Source organism: Pseudophryne corroboree, chromosome 5 (genome assembly GCF_028390025.1).
Source record: "Pseudophryne corroboree isolate aPseCor3 chromosome 5, aPseCor3.hap2, whole genome shotgun sequence".
Taxonomy (NCBI): Eukaryota; Metazoa; Chordata; class Amphibia; order Anura; family Myobatrachidae; genus Pseudophryne; species Pseudophryne corroboree.
Genome location: NC_086448.1, coordinates 679,884,800 through 679,904,535, shown reverse-complemented (window position 1 = coordinate 679,904,535; position 19,736 = coordinate 679,884,800).

Genomic DNA, 19,736 nt, shown 5'->3' with positions numbered 1-19,736 from the left:
CTTTAATCAAGTCAGACTGCACATCACAATACCTAGAAAGCCAATACAGAATATCTTGTGGTGGGATAGATTCGTTTCTGACAAGGATTGTTACCTTCACTTTATCCTGTTTGGTTACTAAGACAGCTTTAAATGCATCATATGGTTTAGAAGATCTGCACGCCTGCCACTTCACCCAGAAAGCCTGAAGTCCCTGATAGGAAATAAAACTTAAATCAAAATCTGGCGTTTTAACTGGGTGAATGCAGGCGTACAGATCTGAGGCATGGAAACCTAAACCGAAAATCATCTGTAAAAAACTTTCTTTAGTCGGTGTCTCGCCTACACCAACCCACTTAAACTGAATCAAGTTCCTTCTCTTCCCTACTTGCCCTGACCCTACATTCATTTGGGGCATACTGGAACTTGTACTGGGTCTATGTACCATAGTGGCATAAGACATAACCCCTGGGACGGGCTGTCTGTTCACATCAGATGCAGCATTTTCTGCACATTGTTGCACATTTTTACTTTCACCAGAAACAGTCACATTTTCCCTTCTTTCTCTTTCCTTATTTAACAGTTCAGCAGCCACCTTTGCTCTGCTAGGAGCACCCATCTGACCATACACAATATTAAGCATTTCTTGCTGGCCTACCGATAATGTGCTTTTATTCAAAACCGACATTCCCTGCACAGTATCTTGCTGGGGCAGACACACTGCTGTCTCAGTTCCTGCTGCACAGGAGAGAACACACACTCCTCCTCCCCTCCCCCCACCTGCTGCAGAACTTGTATTAACCCTTGCAGCACTGGCAGAAGGCCCAGCAACAGTACCTTTATCTTTGTTCTCTGCTTTGGCCTTCAGCAGGAGTTCAGCTTTGACTATTTGCATCCTCAATTGGAAATCTGACAATTCGTCTTCTTCACATCTCACATCTGTTTCTACATGCGGGACATGTTTATGCAGATTGGCTGTCAGTGCAACAGGTACAGTGTCAGCCACCATTGCCCCTGCAGCACACTGCACACCCTCCACAGCCTGCAGCACAGCCGGATAATGGGGAGACGCCTCCCCAACCCCAAACTCTGCAACAGAATCACCTCTGACCGACTGACAGACCTCAGGCTCCTGGGCTTCCATCACTGCAGCCCCCTCCGGCAGCTGATCACTGGATATAGCAGATGCAGTGCTTTCACTTTCAGCTTTAACTTTGTTCCTCTCCTCCATCCGCAGTACCACTAGCCGTGCTTTAACCCTTTCCAGGGCGGAAGCCAGTGACAGGATCTCTTCTCTCAAAACTGGCCTCTCCCATTTGAAACACTTGTTTTGCTTCTTTTTTTTCTGGGCTATTCTTTGGTTAATTCGCTGGGCTTCACGTTGCAGTTCTTTTATACTGTAATGCTGGTATGTCTCCTCTGTCTCCTCATCATCCTCAGTCCCTCCTGGGGATACTGGATCATTTTCCCCAGCATCTAATGGTCGGGACACCCCCACTTCACTGATTGTCGGGCACGCAGTTTCTGCCACCGCTCTACCTGGAGTTGATTCACTCAAGGGAGCACCCTCATTCAGTTTGGGGTTGTCTGCTTGCAGCTCCGATTGCCTTGTAGCACCATTAGAACAGCTGGTCCCCTCCGCCTCTGGCTGGTCACCTGCCGATATTGCCGTGGCTCCAGGGTTAGCTATAGCAGCAAATTCAATGCTCTGATTAATGTCCATACACAGGGAGCTTTCTCCCCCGGGGGGATCCATCCCGCCCGGGGAAGCCAGAAGGAAACCCCCTGTAAACTGCACCTGCAGCAGCAGCAGCTGCAGCTCACCACCAAACAACCTGCTCACAGCACACCCAGCTCCTTCTGCAAAGTCTCCGCCCCCAGAGAATTACCTCCAGGTGAGACCCAGGCACAGATACTACTGTTCTCTCCCGGTGTAACCAGGCACATATACTACTGTTTTCTTCTGGTGTAACCCAGGCACATATACTACTGTTCTCTCCTGGTGTAACCCAGGCGCATATACTACTGTTCTCTCCTAGTGTAATCCAGGCACATACACAACAGCTTGAAGTGGGCAGCAAGGTAGAGCACTTTTTCTTTATATACTATGCTAGGTGATGCCTATAATGGCTGGCCATTCCTCTCTGGTCATGTGGCCACACCCCTTCCAGCATATGGTAATGCCCCTTAGTGGGCCCCTGTGATTTCATTTCCCTGGTGGGCCCTTTATGCCCCAGTCTGACACTGGATAGATAGATAGATAGATAGATAGATAGATAGATAGATAGATAGATAGATAGATAGATAGACATAAAGATATTTAAAATATATATATAGATATCTAGTACTGTGCAAAAGTTTTAGTCAGGTGTGGAAATAATGCTGCAAAGCAGGAATGTTTTCATAAATAGAAGTGTTAGTAGTTTTTTTTTATCAGTTAACAAAATGCTAAGTGAATGAACAAAAGAGAAATCTAAATCAATTCAATATTTGGTGTGACACTCTTTACCTTTAAAACAGCATCAATTCTTCTAAGTACACTTGCACACAGTTTTTGAAGGAACATCGGCAGGGAGGTTGGCCCAAAAATCTTGAAGAACTAACCACAGATCTTCTGTGGATGTAGGCTTGCTCAAATCCTTCTGTTTCTTCATGTAATCCCCAAAAAAACTTGGTGATGTTGAGATCAGGGCTCTGTGGGGGCTGTATCAGCACCTCCAAGTGTCCTTATTCTTCTTTATGTTAATAACAGCTACCTTATTCCAAGGTATGCTTTTGCCCATCCGTATACTGGCAAAATGTTTAAAATCAAATGGCCACTTACATGTACTTCAAGGTGTGTTCTGAATATGCTGTTTTGCCCATGTAGCCTCCACTACAAGACAGAATGACAATTCAAAGAGTGTATGGCACAGCTCCACTCAGTCACATAAGCTGCCCTTGCCACGGGCAATAATGAAAAACAGGTGGCTGGTCACATTGAATTAGTTAAACATACAAGAGTACAGTATGGCCAGTTTATGATATAGAATCATTGATCAGGTCCCTACATCTCTATAGGGCAGGGACGTGAGGTTAGCTAAATAGCTCAGGAGGCACTGGCAAGCACCAGAGCCAGATTTATATGCAATATATGAGCCAAAGCGTACATCTGGGCATTATACACAGGTGTAGCAGTATAAATTCCTGGAAATTTGGTGAGTTTTGATCAGAGATATGCGGAAAAGATACACAGGTGAGGCACTGCCTCACCTGCCATAGACTTTTTACTCCAGAGTTTTGGCTATAAAAATTATTAGAATAATGCAAAAAAGTTATTTCAAACATATTCTTTGTATTTTTCATATACTTTATACAGTCAAAACTCTGGCACAAACGTTAGTATGACAGGAAAGGCTCTGCCTCACCTGCCTCACCCCACCGCACGTCCCTGCTATAGGGAAGTAACAGATCCCAAAAAATTATTGCAAATGTAAGCAAAATGGACTTATTGAGTCTTTGGGTCTCATTTGCTTTCTGTTATGCTTTTTATTTTTTGTTTGCTTTCCATGTATTATGTTTATCAGATATAACATTTTGATAGATACACTGTCAGGATTTTTATTTAGCATTTTATTATTCACAGTTTTTTTATTTTTATGTCTTTTACACTGAAATGTTATATGGGCATAGGTAATTTTAGCATATTATATTATTACATGTTTTGTTATATGGTTACTATAGTGATGGTTTTATTATCAGTATCTCCATGGCAGCCGGGAAGGTGTGACATCACTTCCAGACAGTAGAGGGGCCGGGTACCAGAAAGTAGAGATGTGCACTTGAAATTTTTCGGGTTTTGTGTTTTGGTTTTGGGTTCGGTTCCGCGGCCGTGTTTTGGGTTCGACCGCGTTTTGGCAAAACCTCACCGAATTTTTTTTGTCGGATTCGGGTGTGTTTTGGATTCGGGTGTTTTTTTCAAAAAACACTAAAAAAACAGCTTAAATCATAGAATTTGGGGGTCATTTTGATCCCAAAGTATTATTAACCTCAAAAACCATAATTTCCACTCATTTTCAGTCTATTCTGAATACCTCACACCTCACAATATTATTTTTAGTCCTAAAATTTGCACCGAGGTTGCTGGATGACTAAGCTAAGCGACGCTAGTGGCCGACACAAACACCTGGCCCATCTAGGAGTGGCACTGCAGTGTCACGCAGGATGTCCCTTCCAAAAAACACTCCCCAAACAGCACATGAAGCAAAGAAGACAAAAAGAGGCGCAATGAGGTAGCTGTGTGAGTAAGCTAAGCGACCCTAGTGGCCGACACAAACACCTGGCCCATCTAGGAGTGGCACTGCAGTGTCACGCAGGATGTCCCTTCCAAAAAACACTCCCCAAACAGCACATGACGCAAAGAAGAAAAAAAGAGGCGCAATGAGGTAGCTGTGTGAGTAAGCTAAGCGACCCTAGTGGCCGACACAAACACCTGGCCCATCTAGGAGTGGCACTGCAGTGTCACGCAGGATGTCCCTTCCAAAAAACCCTCCCCAAACAGCACATGACGCAAAGAAAAAAAGAGGCGCAATGAGGTAGCTGTGTGAGTAAGATAAGCGACCCTAGTGGCCGACACAAACACCGGGCCCATCTAGGAGTGGCACTGCAGTGTCTCACGCAGGATGTCCCTTCCAAAAAACCCTCCCCAAACAGCACATGACGCAAAGAAAAAAAGAGGCGCAATGAGGTAGCTGTGTGAGTAAGATAAGCGACCCTAGTGGCCGACACAAACACCTGGCCCATCTAGGAGTGGCACTGCAGTGTCACGCAGGATGTCCCTTCCAAAAAACCCTCCCCAAACAGCACATGACGCAAAGAAAAAAAGAGACGCAATGAGGTAGCTGTGTGAGTAAGCTAAGCGACCCTAGTGGCCGACACAAACACCTGGCCCATCTAGGAGTGGCACTGCAGTGTCACGCAGGATGTCCCTTCCAAAAAACCCTCCCCAAACAGCACATGACGCAAAGAAAAAAAGAGGCGCAATGAGGTAGCTGTGTGAGTAAGATAAGCGACCCTAGTGGCCGACACAAACACCTGGCCCATCTAGGAGTGGCACTGCAGTGTCACGCAGGATGTCCCTTCCAAAAAACCCTCCCCAAACAGCACATGACGCAAAGAAAAAAAGAGGCGCAATGAGGTAGCTGTGTGACTAAGCTTAGCGACCCTAGTGGCCGACACAAACACCGGGCCCATCTAGGAGTGGCACTGCAGTGTCACGCAGGATGGCCCTTCCAAAAAACACTCCCCAAACAGCACATGACGCAAAGAAGAAAAAAAGAGGCGCAATGAGGTAGCTGTGTGAGTAAGCTAAGCGACCCTAGTGGCCGACACAAACACCTGGCCCATCTAGGAGTGGCACTGCAGTGTCACGCAGGATGTCCCTTCCAAAAAACCCTCCCCAAACAGCACATGACGCAAAGAAAAAAAGAGGCGCAATGAGGTAGCTGTGTGACTAAGCTTAGCGACCCTAGTGGCCGACACAAACACCGGGCCCATCTAGGAGTGGCACTGCAGTGTCACGCAGGATGGCCCTTCCAAAAAACACTCCACAAACAGCACATGACGCAAATAAAAATGAAAGAAAAAAGAGGTGCAAGATGGAATTGTCCTTGGGCCCTCCCACCCACCCTTATGTTGTATAAACAGGACATGCACACTTTAACCAACCCATCATTTCAGTGACAGGGTCTGCCACACGACTGTGACTGAAATGACGGGTTGGTTTGGACCCCCACCTAAAAAGAAGCAATTAATCTCTCCTTGCACAAACTGGCTCTACAGAGGCAAGATGTCCACCTCATCATCATCCTCCGATATATCACCGTGTACATCCCCCTCCTCACAGATTATCAATTCGTCCCCACTGGAATCCACCATCTCAGCTCCCTGTGTACTTTGTGGAGGCAATTGCTGCTGGTCAATGTCTCCACGGAGGAATTGATTATAATTCATTTTAATGAACATCATCTTCTCCACATTTTCTGGATGTAACCTCGTACGCCGATTGCTGACAAGGTGAGCGGCGGCACTAAACACTCTTTCGGAGTACACACTTGTGGGAGGGCAACTTAGGTAGAATAAAGCCAGTTTGTGCAAGGGCCTCCAAATTGCCTCTTTTTCCTGCCCGTATAAGTACGGACTGTGTGACGTGCCTACTTGGATGCGGTCACTCATATAATCCTCCACCATTCTTTCAATGGTGAGAGAATCATATGCAGTGACAGTAGACGACATGTCCGTAATCGTTGTCAGGTCCTTCAGTCCGGACCAGATGTCAGCATCAGCAGTCGCTCCAGACTGCCCTGCATCACCGCCAGCGGGTGGGCTCGGAATTCTGAGCCTTTTCCTCGCACCCCCAGTTGCGGGAGAATGTGAAGGAGGAGATGTTGACAGGTCGCGTTCCGCTTGACTTGACAATTTTCTCACCAGCAGGTCTTTGAACCCCAGCAGACTTGTGTCTGCCGGAAAGAGAGATCCAAGGTAGGCTTTAAATCTAGGATCGAGCATGCTGGCCAAAATGTAGTGTTCTGATTTCAACAGATTGACCACCCGTGAATCCTTGTTAAGCGAATTAAGGGCTCCATCCACAAGTCCCACATGCCTAGCGGAATCGCTCTGTGTTAGCTCCTCCTTCAATGTCTCCAGCTTCTTCTGCAAAAGCCTGATGAGGGGAATGACCTGACTCAGGCTGGCAGTGTCTGAACTGACTTCACGTGTGGCAAGTTCAAAGGGCATCAGAACCTTGCACAACGTTGAAATCATTCTCCACTGCGCTTGAGACAGGTGCATTCCACCTCCTATATCGTGCTGAATTGTATAGGCTTGAATGGCCTTTTGCTGCTCCTCCAACCTCTGAAGCATATAGAGGGTTGAATTCCACCTCGTTACCACTTCTTGCTTCAGATGATGGCAGGGCAGGTTCAGTTGTTTTTGGTGGTGCTCCAGTCTTCTGTACGTGGTGCCTGTACGCCGAAAGTGTCCCGCAATTCTTCTGGCCACCGACAGCATCTCTTGCACACCCCTGTCGTTTTTAAAAAAATTCTGCACCACCAAATTCAAGGTATGTGCAAAACATGGGACGTGCTGGAATTTGCCCATATTTAATGCACACACAATATTGCTGGCGTTGTCCGATGCCACAAATCCACAGGAGAGTCCAATTGGGGTAAGCCATTCTGCGATGATCTTCCTCAGTTGCCGTAAGAGGTTTTCAGCTGTGTGCGTATTCTGGAAAGCGGTGATACAAAGCGTAGCCTGCCTAGGAAAGAGTTGGCATTTGCGAGATGCTGCTACTGGTGCCGCCGCTGCTGTTCTTGCGGCGGGAGTCCATACATCTACCCAGTGGGCTGTCACAGTCATATAGTACTGACCCTGCCCTGCTCCACTTGTCCACATGTCCGTGGTTAAGTGGACATTGGGTACAACTGCATTTTTTAGGACACTGGTGAGTCTTTTTCTGACGTCCGTGTACATTCTCGGTATCGCCTGCCTAGAGAAGTGGAACCTAGATGGTATTTGGTAACGGGGGCACACTGCCTCAATAAATTGTCTAGTTCCCTGTGAACTAACAGCGGATACCGGACGCACGTCTAACACCAACATAGTTGTCAAGGCCTCAGTTATCCGCTTTGCAGCAGGATGACTGCTGTGATATTTCATCTTCCTCGCAAAGGACTGTTGGACAGTCAATTGCTTACTGGAAGTAGTACAAGTGGTCTTCCGACTTCCCCTCTGGGATGACGATCGACTCCCAGCAGCAACAACAGCAGCGCCAGCAGCAGTAGGCATTACACTCAAGGATGCATCGGAGGAATCCCAGGCAGGAGAGGACTCGTCAGAATTGCCAGTGACATGGCCTGCAGGACTATTGGCATTCCTGGGTAAGGAGGAAATTGACACTGAGGGAGTTGGTGGGGTGGTTTGCGTGAGCTTGGTTACAAGAGGGAGGGATTTACTGGTCAGTGGACTGCTTCCGCTGTCACCCAAAGTTTTTGAACTTGTCACTGACTTATTATGAATGCGCTGCAGGTGACGTATAAGGGAGGATGTTCCGAGGTGGTTAACGTCCTTACCCCTACTTATTACAGCTTGACAAAGGCAACACACGGCTTGACACCTGTTGTCCGCATTTCTGTTGAAATACTTCCACACCGAAGAGCTGATTTTTTTGGTATTTTCACCAGGCATATCAATGGCCATATTCCTCCCACGGACAACAGGTGTCTCCCCGGGTGCCTGACTTAAACAAACCACCTCACCATCAGAATCCTCCTGGTCAATTTCCTCCCCAGCGCCAGCAACACCCATATCCTCCTCATCCTGGTGTACTTCAACACTGACATCTTCAATCTGACTATCAGGAACTGGACTGCGGGTGCTCCTTCCAGCACTTGCAGGGGGCGTGCAAATGGTGGAAGGCGCATGCTCTTCACGTCCAGTGTTGGGAAGGTCAGGTATCGCAACCGACACAATTGGACTCTCCTTGTGGATTTGGGATTTCGAAGAACGCACAGTTCTTTGCGGTGCTTTTGCCAGCTTGAGTCTTTTCATTTTTCTAGCGAGAGGCTGAGTGCTTCCATCCTCATGTGAAGCTGAACCACTAGCCATGAACATAGGCCAGGGCCTCAGCCGTTCCTTGCCACTCCGTGTGGTAAATGGCATATTGGCAAGTTTACGCTTCTCCTCCGACAATTTTATTTTAGGTTTTGGAGTCCTTTTTTTACTGATATTTGGTGTTTTGGATTTTACATTCTCTGTACTATGACATTGGGCATTGGCCTTGGCAGACGACGTTGCTGGCATTTCATCGTCTCGGCCATGACTAGTGGCAGCAGCTTCAGCACGAGGTGGAAGTGGATCTTGATCTTTCCCTAATTTTGGAACCTCAACATTTTTGTTCTCCATATTTTAATAGGGACAACTAAAAGGCACCTCAGGTAAACAATGGAGATGGATGGATACTAGTATACTTATGGATGGACTGCCGAGTGCCGACACAGAGGTAGCTACAGCCATGGACTACCGTACTGTGTCTGCTGCTAATATAGACTGGATGATAATGAGATGAAATCAATATATATGTATATATAATATCACTAGTACTGCAGCCGGACAGGTATATATTATATATTTATTATGTAATGACTGATGACGGACCTGCTGGACACTGTCAGCTCAGCAGCACCGCAGACTGCTACAGTAAGCTACTATAGTAGTATGTATAAAGAAGAAAGAAAAAAACAACAACCACGGGTAGGTGGTATACAATTATGGATGGACTGCCGAGTGCCGACACAGAGGTAGCTACAGCCGTGGACTAACGTACTGTGTCTGCTGCTAATATAGACTGGATGATAATGAGATGAAATCAATATATATATGTATGTATATATAATATCACTAGTACTGCAGCCGGACAGGTAGATAATATATTTATTAGGTAATGATGACTGATGACGGACCTGCTTGACACTGTCAGCTCAGCAGCACCGCAGACTGCTACAGTAAGCTACTATACTATAGTAGTATGTACAAAGAAGAAAGAAAAAAACAACAACCACGGGTAGGTGGTATACAATTATGGATGGACTGCCGAGTGCCGACACAGAGGTAGCTACAGCCGTGGACTAACGTACTGTGTCTGCTGCTAATATAGACTGGATGATAATGAGATGAAATCAATATATATGTATATATAATATCACTAGTACTGCAGCCGGACAGGTATATATTATATATTTATTATGTAATGACTGATGACGGACCTGCTGGACACTGTCAGCTCAGCAGCACCGCAGACTGCTACAGTAAGCTACTATAGTAGTATGTATAAAGAAGAAAGAAAAAAACAACAACCACGGGTAGGTGGTATACAATTATGGATGGACTGCCGAGTGCCGACACAGAGGTAGCTACAGCCGTGGACTAACGTACTGTGTCTGCTGCTAATATAGACTGGATGATAATGAGATGAAATCAATATATATGTATATATAATATCACTAGTACTGCAGCCGGACAGGTATATATTATATATTTATTATGTAATGACTGATGACGGACCTGCTGGACACTGTCAGCTCAGCAGCACCGCAGACTGCTACAGTAAGCTACTATAGTAGTATGTATAAAGAAGAAAGAAAAAAACAACACCAACGGGTAGGTGGTATACAATTATGGATGGACTGCCGAGTGCCGACACAGAGGTAGCTACAGCCGTGGACTAACGTACTGTGTCTGCTGCTAATATAGACTGGATGATAATGAGATGAAATCAATATATATGTATATATAATATCACTAGTACTGCAGCCGGACAGGTATATATTATATATTTATTATGTAATGACTGATGACGGACCTGCTGGACACTGTCAGCTCAGCAGCACCGCAGACTGCTACAGTAAGCTACTATAGTAGTATGTATAAAGAAGAAAGAAAAAAACAACAACCACGGGTAGGTGGTATACAATTATGGATGGACTGCCGAGTGCCGACACAGAGGTAGCTACAGCCGTGGACTAACGTACTGTGTCTGCTGCTAATATAGACTGGATGATAATGAGATGAAATCAATATATATGTATATATAATATCACTAGTACTGCAGCCGGACAGTTATATATTATATATTTATTATGTAATGAATGATGACGGACCTGCTGGACACTGTCAGCTCAGCAGCACCGCAGACTGCTACAGTAAGCTACTATAGTAGTATGTATAAAGAAGAAAGAAAAAAACAACAACCACGGGTAGGTGGTATACAATTATGGATGGACTGCCGAGTGCCGACACAGAGGTAGCTACAGCCGTGGACTAACGTACTGTGTCTGCTGCTAATATAGACTGGATGATAATGAGATGAAATCAATATATATGTATATATAATATCACTAGTACTGCAGCCGGACAGGTATATATTATATATTTATTATGTAATGACTGATGACGGACCTGCTGGACACTGTCAGCTCAGCAGCACCGCAGACTGCTACAGTAAGCTACTATAGTAGTATGTATAAAGAAGAAAGAAAAAAACAACAACCACGGGTAGGTGGTATACAATTATGGATGGACTGCCGAGTGCCGACACAGAGGTAGCTACAGCCGTGGACTAACGTACTGTGTCTGCTGCTAATATAGACTGGATGATAATGAGATGAAATCAATATATATGTATATATAATATCACTAGTACTGCAGCCGGACAGGTATATATTATATATTTATTATGTAATGACTGATGACGGACCTGCTGGACACTGTCAGCTCAGCAGCACCGCAGACTGCTACAGTAAGCTACTATAGTAGTATGTATAAAGAAGAAAGAAAAAAACACCAACCACGGGTAGGTGGTATACAATTATGGATGGACTGCCGAGTGCCGACACAGAGGTAGCTACAGCCGTGGACTAACGTACTGTGTCTGCTGCTAATATAGACTGGATGATAATGAGATGAAATCAATATATATGTATATATAATATCACTAGTACTGCAGCCGGACAGGTATATATTATATATTTATTATGTAATGACTGATGACGGACCTGCTGGACACTGTCAGCTCAGCAGCACCGCAGACTGCTACAGTAAGCTACTATAGTAGTATGTATAAAGAAGAAAGAAAAAAACAACAACCACGGGTAGGTGGTATACAATTATGGATGGACTGCCGAGTGCCGACACAGAGGTAGCTACAGCCGTGGACTAACGTACTGTGTCTGCTGCTAATATAGACTGGATGATAATGAGATGAAATCAATATATATGTATATATAATATCACTAGTACTGCAGCCGGACAGGTATATATTATATATTTATTATGTAATGACTGATGACGGACCTGCTGGACACTGTCAGCTCAGCAGCACCGCAGACTGCTACAGTAAGCTACTATAGTAGTATGTATAAAGAAGAAAGAAAAAAAAAAAAAAACACGGGTAGGTGCTAGGTGGTATACAATATTATATATATATTATATACAATTATATATATATATATATATAATATATATTAAACTCATAAACTGGTGGTGATTTATTAAACTGGTGGTCAGGTCACTGGTCACACTATCAGCAACTTGCAAGTTGTACTCCTGAGTCCTAAGCAGACAATCACAATATATATTATACTGGTGGTCAGTGTGGTCACAAACAATGGCAGTGTGGCTGGCACTCTGGCAGCAAAAGTGTGCACTGTACGTTATATGTACTCCTGAGTCCTGCTCTCAGACTCTAACTGCTCCCCACTGTCAGTGTCTCCCCCACAAGTCAGATAATACAGTCACACTATCTCTCTCTATCACTTCAGCAAGTACTAGTAGTAGTAGTACTCCTCCTAATGCTCCCCAAATTACTACTGTGTCTCTCTCTGTCTCACTCTCTTCTCGAATCTCTATAAACGGAGAGGACGCCAGACACGTCCTCTCCCTATGAATCTCAATGCACGTGTGAAAAATGGCGGCGACGCGCGGCTCCTTATATAGAATCCGAGTCTCGCGATAGAATCCGAGCCTCGCGAGAATCCGACAGCGTGATGATGCCGTTCGGGCGCGCTCGGGTTAACCGAGCAAGGCGGGAAGATCCGAGTCGCTCGGACCCGTGTAAAAAAACATGAAGTTCGGGCGGGTTCGGATTCCGAGGAACCGAACCCGCTCATCTCTACCAGAAAGGTGTGCACATGGAGACAGCAGTGGAGATCCAGGAGGTAAGATATATATATATATATATATATATTAGAGATGTGCACCGGAAATTTTTCGGGCTTTGTGTTTTGGTTTTGGATTCGGTTCCGTGGCCGTGTTTTGGATTCGGACGCGTTTTGCCAAAACCTCCCTGAAAATTCGGGTGTGTTTTGGATTCAGGTGTTTTTTTGCAAAAAACCCTCAAAAACAGCTTAAATCATAAAATTTGGGGGTCATTTTGATCCCATAGTATTATTAACCTCAATAACCATAATTTACACTAATTTTCAGTCTATTCTGAACACCTCACACCTCACAATATTATTTTTAGTCCTAAAATTTGCACCGAGGTCACTGGTTGGCTAAGCTAAGCGACACAAGTGGCCGACACAAACACCTGGCCTATCTAGGAGTGGCACTGCAGTGTCAGGCAGGATGGCACTTCAAAAAAATTGTCCCCAAACAGCACATGATGCAAAGAAAAAAAGAGGCGCACCAAGGTCGCTGTGTGACTAAGCTAAGTGACACAAGTGGCCGACACAAACACCAGGCCCATCTAGGAGTGGCACTGCAGTGTCAGACAGGATGGCACTTCAAAAAAATAGTCCCCAAACAGCACAAGATGCAAAGAAAAAAAGAGGCGCACCAAGGTCGCTGTGTGACTAAGCTAAGCAACACAAGTGGCCGACACAAACACCTGGCCCATCTAGGAGTGGCACTGCAGTGTCAGACAGGATGGTACTTCAAAAAAATTGTCCCCAAACAACACATGATTCAAAGAAAAAAAGAGGCGCACCAAGGTCGCTGTGTGACTAAGCTAAGCGACACAAGTGGCCGACACAAACACCTGGCCCATCTAGGAGTGGCACTGCAGTGTCAGACAGGATGGCACTTCAAAAAAATTGTCCCCAAACAGCACATGATGCAAAGAAAAATGAAAGAAAAAAGAGGTGCAAGATGGAATTGACACCAATTAATCTGCATAGGAGAAACCCCTTTGCAAATAAAGAGGGGCGCTGACTGCACCAATCAATGGAGACCACACAATTATATCAATCATAAAATTACATAGAATTTATTTTTAAAAAACTTAATTTTCTCATACATGTGCTGCAGCACACACAAATGTATTCAATCAAACAACCATGATTAATTATGCATCAAACCATATAATTCTCAGGTTAAAACACCATGGCTACTATAACAGCAGCAATCAATCAATTGACATTCAATTAGTAGATGTTTCAATTAATGTCCACTGAGTCGTGAAATGTGAGGTATGGGCTGATCTTCAAACACTGTGTGTTCAAGTGTTCCCAAAAGAAGCATAGAATTGTGTGTACACACTGTTTAATATATTGAATTATAGCTATAATTGTTATATCACCTCCAACTGGTTTCAAACTGTATGTTGATCCATGATTCTACTCCCTCTGCTGGTACTCATTCCATTCAATTGCAGACTGGCTGGAGTAAATCTTTTTGCAGACAGCTACAGTGCTCCGGCTCCCTCTGCTGGTGGTTAGCCGTAATAGCGGGTACACTGATAATTTTGCCGTGGATCTTAGGCTGGATTCCAAATGATGAATGGAGGTGATACAACCTGACACAGTCCACTCGAAAACGCGTTTCTCCGCCTTCTAGCTCCTCAGCGGCTTCCTCAGTTCGAATGACTGTCTTCAGTGGGTCCCATTTATATAAGCCTGGTGATTTGTAATTCCCGCGCCGATTTGCGCATGCGCACTTGATCGTGCGTTCCAAGCCTCACTTTCAGTCCCATCCTTTTATAGACTGTAGCGGCCATTTTAATAGCCCATTCCAGACCTCATTATCAACTCAGGAAATCATAGGGAAATATCATTAGAAACCAAGCCTCCTTTTGAATCCCGGTGGCCATCTTTGATTTCAATATATCACTTTAATCCATATATTCCCTATTTCGTTTTCACATGGCTGCTATAAATATAAATTATATCACAGTAATAATATGCATATTGATTTACCCCATGTATTTATTCATCCAACACTTATATTGTACACATGTGTACACATGTGTACACATTATCCATAATACACATTGGTTATATATATCCATGTGTACAACACATAAATCCATGGGGAAAATCCAATCACCCCAAAGATTAAAATCAAGAAATAAAATAGCTAATAGTTACCCGCTTTAAATACTAATGTTGCATATGTATTTAAAAACATACGAACCCACCTAATAATATTACATGTCCGTGTGTTCATATAGCTCCATTGTATATGGGGGATATCTGATCTCTATTCATTTGTATTCATAGTCACCCCTATATGACCTCAGACATGCACAAGTATAAAAGTAGTCTCCACCTCCATTTCTCAATACCACAAAGAAGTATCTACCCATCCAATTTAATTACATATTTATTATTATATTTTATTGAGTTCCACCGAATCATTGAGTCCCTGCGGGATCAAGGTTTTAAGATTAAAAATCCAGAAGGCCTCTTTCTTACATAACCGTCTAAATCTGTCTCCTCCTCTATTTGTCACCGCCACCTGTTCTATTGCCATAATCCTAATATTTTCACTCTTACCTTCCCCACATCCTATAATATGACGATATAAATGAGTATTTCCTATTTTTTTATCTATTTGACGTTTATGCTCCATAAATCTTATGTGGAGCGCCCGAGTGGTGCGTCCCACATATTGTAGTCCACATATGCATTGTAAAACATATATCACATACGTGGACCTACAATTCAAAAAACTTTTTATAGTATATTTCTCTTTCGAGACTGATGAAGTGAATTGTGTTGTTTTTTTATTCATATGTTTACATGTAGTACAGTTGGTCTTTCCACATTTGTGGAATCCTACTGGTGGTTTAGGTAACCACGTATTCTTTTGACCTCCTTGGACCCCAAATGATAGAGAATTTTTTCCTGAGAAGAAACTAGGTGCTATCACAGATTTTATATTAGTCGATTTTCTAAATATTACTTGATCAGTCAATTTTACCTCGGAATTTAGGGTTTCATCTAATCTCAATATTGACAAATTCTTTCTAATGATCTTCTTAATTTCATATGCATTTGTATTGAACTTAGTCACAAATGTTGTAGTCCGATCTGTCATTTTGTCTTTATTCTTTTTTATGTTGACATTAGTCGTATCTAACAAAGATTCTCTCTTTATATTTTCCACCTCCCCTAATGCCCGATCCAATATTGTTTTCGGGTATCCCTGTAACATGAATGCTTCATAGAGTGATTCTATTTGTTTCCTCGCTGCTTCGTTAGTAGAACAATTCCTTTTAATGCGAAGGAATTGTCCTTTGGGAATATTATCTTTCCACCGTTGCAAGTGGCTACTATTATAATGTAAATACCGATGCTGATCCACTTCTTTCACAAAAGTTTTTGTGGTAATCTCACCCTGTTCTATTTGTAACGCTATATCCAAAAAAGTGATTTGTGTGGGGTGACAACACCCCGTAAATTTTAATCCATATTCATTATGATTTAAACTATTAATAAATATTTCTGCTGATCCTACACTCCCTTCCCAAATGAAAAATAAATCATCAATGAAACGGCCATAGAGGACCAGGCCCGCCCCGAGTCCGCCCCCCCATATATGTTCCTCCTCAAACCTCCCCATAAAGAGGTTGGCAATACTCTTTATGGGGAGGTTTGAGGAGGAACATATATGGGGGGGCGGACTCGGGGCGGGCCTGGTCCTCTATGGCCGTTTCATTGATGATTTATTTTTCATTTGGGAAGGGAGTGTAGGATCAGCAGAAATATTTATTAATAGTTTAAATCATAATGAATATGGATTAAAATTTACGGGGTGTTGTCACCCCACACAAATCACTTTTTTGGATATAGCGTTACAAATAGAACAGGGTGAGATTACCACAAAAACTTTTGTGAAAGAAGTGGATCAGCATCGGTATTTACATTATAATAGTAGCCACTTGCAACGGTGGAAAGATAATATTCCCAAAGGACAATTCCTTCGCATTAAAAGGAATTGTTCTACTAACGAAGCAGCGAGGAAACAAATAGAATCACTCTATGAAGCATTCATGTTACAGGGATACCCGAAAACAATATTGGATTGGGCATTAGGGGAGGTGGAAAATATAAAGAGAGAATCTTTGTTAGATACGACTAATGTCAACATAAAAAAGAATAAAGACAAAATGACAGATCGGACTACAACATTTGTGACTAAGTTCAATACAAATGCATATGAAATTAAGAAGATCATTAGAAAGAATTTGTCAATATTGAGATTAGATGAAACCCTAAATTCCGAGGTAAAATTGACTGATAAAGTAATATTTAGAAAATCAACTAATATAAAATCTGTGATAGCACCTAGTTTCTTCTCAGGAAAAAATTCTCTATCATTTGGGGTCCAAGGAGGTCAAAAGAATACGTGGTTACCTAAACCACCAGTAGGATTCCACAAATGTGGAAAGACCAACTGTACTACATGTAAACATATGAATAAAAAACAACACAATTCACTTCATCAGTCTCGAAAGAGAAATATACTATAAAAAGTTTTTTGAATTGTAGGTCCACATATGTGATATATGTTTTACAATGCATATGTGGACTACAATATGTGGGACGCACCACTCGGGCGCTCCACATAAGATTTATGGAGCATAAACGTTAAATAGATAAAAAAATAGGAAATACTCATTTATATCGTCATATTATAGGATGTGGGGAAGGTAAGAGTGAAAATATTAGGATTATGGCAATAGAACAGGTGGCGGTGACAAATAGAGGAGGAGACAGATTTAGACGGTTATGTAAGAAAGAGGCCTTCTGGATTTTTAATCTTAAAACCTTGATCCCGCAGGGACTCAATGATTCGGTGGAACTCAATAAAATATAATAATAAATATGTAATTAAATTGGATGGGTAGATACTTCTTTGTGGTATTGAGAAATGGAGGTGGAGACTACTTTTATACTTGTGCATGTCTGAGGTCATATAGGGGTGACTATGAATACAAATGAATAGAGATCAGATATCCCCCATATACAATGGAGCTATATGAACACACGGACATGTAATATTATTAGGTGGGTTCGTATGTTTTTAAATACATATGCAACATTAGTATTTAAAGCGGGTAACTATTAGCTATTTTATTTCTTGATTTTAATCTTTGGGGTGATTGGATTTTCCCCATGGATTTATGTGTTGTACACATGGATATATATAACCAATGTGTATTATGGATAATGTGTACACATGTGTACAATATAAGTGTTGGATGAATAAATACATGGGGTAAATCAATATGCATATTATTACTGTGATATAATTTATATTTATAGCAGCCATGTGAAAACGAAATAGGGAATATATGGATTAAAGTGATATATTGAAATCAAAGATGGCCACCGGGATTCAAAAGGAGGCTTGGTTTCTAATGATATTTCCCTATGATTTCCTGAGTTGATAATGAGGTCTGGAATGGGCTATTAAAATGGCCGCTACAGTCTATAAAAGGATGGGACTGAAAGTGAGGCTTGGAACGCACGATCAAGTGCGCATGCGCAAATCGGCGCGGGAATAACAAATCACCAGGCTTATATAAACGGGACCCACTGAAGACAGTCATTCGAACTGAGGAAGCCGCTGAGGAGCTAGAAGGCGGAGAAACGCGTTTTCGAGTGGACTGTGTCAGGTTGTATCACCTCCATTCATCATTTGGAATCCAGCCTAAGATCCACGGCAAAATTATCAGTGTACCCGCTATTACGGCTAACCACCAGCAGAGGGAGCCGGAGCACTGTAGCTGTCTGCAAAAAGATTTACTCCAGCCAGTCTGCAATTGAATGGAATGAGTACCAGCAGAGGGAGTAGAATCATGGATCAACATACAGTTTGAAACCAGTTGGAGGTGATATAACAATTATAGCTATAATTCAATATATTAATTAGTGTGTACACACAATTCTATGCTTCTTTTGGGAACACTTGAACACACAGTGTTTGAAGATCAGCCCATACCTCACATTTCACGACTCAGTGGACATTAATTGAAACATCTACTAATTGAATGTCAATTGATTGATTGCTGCTGTTATAGTAGCCATGGTGTTTTAACCTGAGAATTATATGGTTTGATGCATAATTAATCATGGTTGTTTGATTGTATACATTTGTGTGTGCTGCAGCACATGTATGAGAAAATTAAGTTTTTTAAAAATAAATTCTATGTAATTTTATGATTGATATAATTGTGTGGTCTCCATTGATTGGTGCAGTCAGCGCCCCTCTTTATTTGCAAAGGGGTTTCTCCTATGCAGATTAATTGGTGTCTGTTTAATATAAGGAATACAATTATCCTTATAATTGGGGCAGCAGCCTGCACCATCATTCAACTTCCATTTCTTGATCTATATCAGCGCTGGGGAGTGTGCACACTTGTTCACGCATTAGGTGTGGACATTGGTGCACACATTTGGTGTTCCATTTGTGTTTATTGGCAAGATGGAATTGTCCTTGGGCCCTCCCACCCACCCTTATGTTGTATAAACAGGACATGCACACTTTAACGAACCCATCATTTCAGCCACAGGGTCTGCCACATGACTGTGACTGAAATGACTGGTTGGTTTGGGCCCCCACCAAAAAAGAAGCAATCAATCTCTCCTTGCACAAACTGGCTCTACAGAGGCAAGATGTCCACCTCATCATCATCCTCTGATTCCTCACCCCTTTCACTGTGTACATCCCCCTCCTCACAGATTATTAATTCGTCCCCACTGGAATCCACCATCTCAGATCCCTGTGTACTTTCTGGAGGCAATTGCTGGTGAATGTCTCCACGGAGGAATTGATTATAATTAATTTTGATGAACATCATCTTCTCCACATTTTCTGGAAGTAACCTCGTACGCCGATTGCTGACAAGGTGAGCGGCTGCACTAAACACTCTTTCGGAGTACACACTGGAAGGAGGGCAACTTAGGTAGAATAAAGCCAGTTTGTGCAAGGGC